The sequence below is a fragment of the Mesoplodon densirostris genome, chromosome 6, assembly GCF_025265405.1.
Source record: "Mesoplodon densirostris isolate mMesDen1 chromosome 6, mMesDen1 primary haplotype, whole genome shotgun sequence".
Classification (NCBI taxonomy): Eukaryota; Metazoa; Chordata; class Mammalia; order Artiodactyla; family Ziphiidae; genus Mesoplodon; species Mesoplodon densirostris.
In genome coordinates this window covers 52,959,805-52,961,299 of record NC_082666.1, presented here as the reverse complement: position 1 = coordinate 52,961,299, position 1,495 = coordinate 52,959,805, and positions in this window count along the sequence as shown.

Here is a 1,495-nt window from a genome sequence, read left to right as displayed (position 1 = left end):
TTTATCCCATTTGGACCTGTAGGTTCTGTCCTTCATGACAGTTTATTATTAAAGAGAAATTTCCCTAAAATCACAGCCTTTTAAACTATTTAGTAGAGATCATTTAATGACAAATTTCATTTTACAGATAAGCAAGGTGACCACAAACCCTGGTTTGCCTAACACAATCCACGTTTAGACCTGTTATTGTGGTGTAATTATTGTTAGCACCCTTGTTCACTCTCAAACCTGTCCTGATTTGGATGATAAATTACAGTCATCCTTCAGGCATGAAAAATCAAACATAGAAAGTCAAGGAGCTTGCTCAAATCTGAATAATTATTTAGCTCCGCCTTTGGGGCTAGAGCTCAGACCTGCTGACTCTCTTCCTGGCCTTCTACTCACTGTACCCAGGGTTCTTGTTACTTTATCTCTTAGTCATTGCAATTCATAAATGATTTTTAAACATAGATGGAAAGGCTAAATCTCATCATAAAAAGGAGAGACATTCTCCTACAACACCTTTAACCAGCTTCTACCTAAAAGAAATGAAAATGTTTTCAATTTACCTTCTTCTACACTAGTGTGTATTATTATATTATATAGGAGACTTTTAGGATAATATGCTGACAACATCATGAACTGTTTTTTTTTGTTTGTTTGTTTGTTTTAAATATAGGTGAGTTAAGTTCAGCTGCTGGGGACCAAGGACAACACAATTTCTTTCACCATAAGGAAATCCATCAGTTATCAAACAAACAAACTTCACAGGGCTCTTCCAGTGACTCAGGAATATGCCAGCTGCAAAATATTTGCTGCCTGCTCTTTAGCCCTAGGAAGTAGAAGAAGATCATGCTTGTTACTGGGTAATTATGTGCTACGGAAAAGAAAAGAACTGGTGCTGAATGTATGTCCTGCACCTTTTTGTTTGAAGGGCTCAAACTTGAAGATTGCCTCCTGTCAGGGGCCCCCTTGGCCATGGGGCCCAAGTGTGAATAAAGCCCTGCTGTTTCTCTACTAATTTGCTATGCATCAGACTTGGGCAATCTGTTATGCATCTGCTCTGTTCAGCCTTTGCCTGATGATGTGGGAGGATCACAAAGTCTAATCTGACACAATGGCTATGTAAATGTCATCTGCATCCCTTGTACATTTGCCCGAGGGCTCCTTCATGGGGGCACATTTCAAAAACGATAAAGGTTATAGCACCCTGTGAAGGATTTATGTCATGCAGTCTACTGGCCATGATTTAGTTTTGTAGCAGACATTCCATTTTAAATTTACGAATTAATCATTTAGCATAGCTAGTTTTATTGGGTACCACAGGATATGCAAGAAAGAAGGGATGAGTTTTCTATACATCATTGCTTTTGTCAATGAAAATAATAAATTCTTATATATCTTCTCTTTTTGATATAAGTCTGGTAAAAGAGATATTAAATAGACATTAATCAAAACTTTCTTTTGCTTTAGAATGGCCCAAGAGGTTTATAGTCAAATAACATTGCCAATTAAT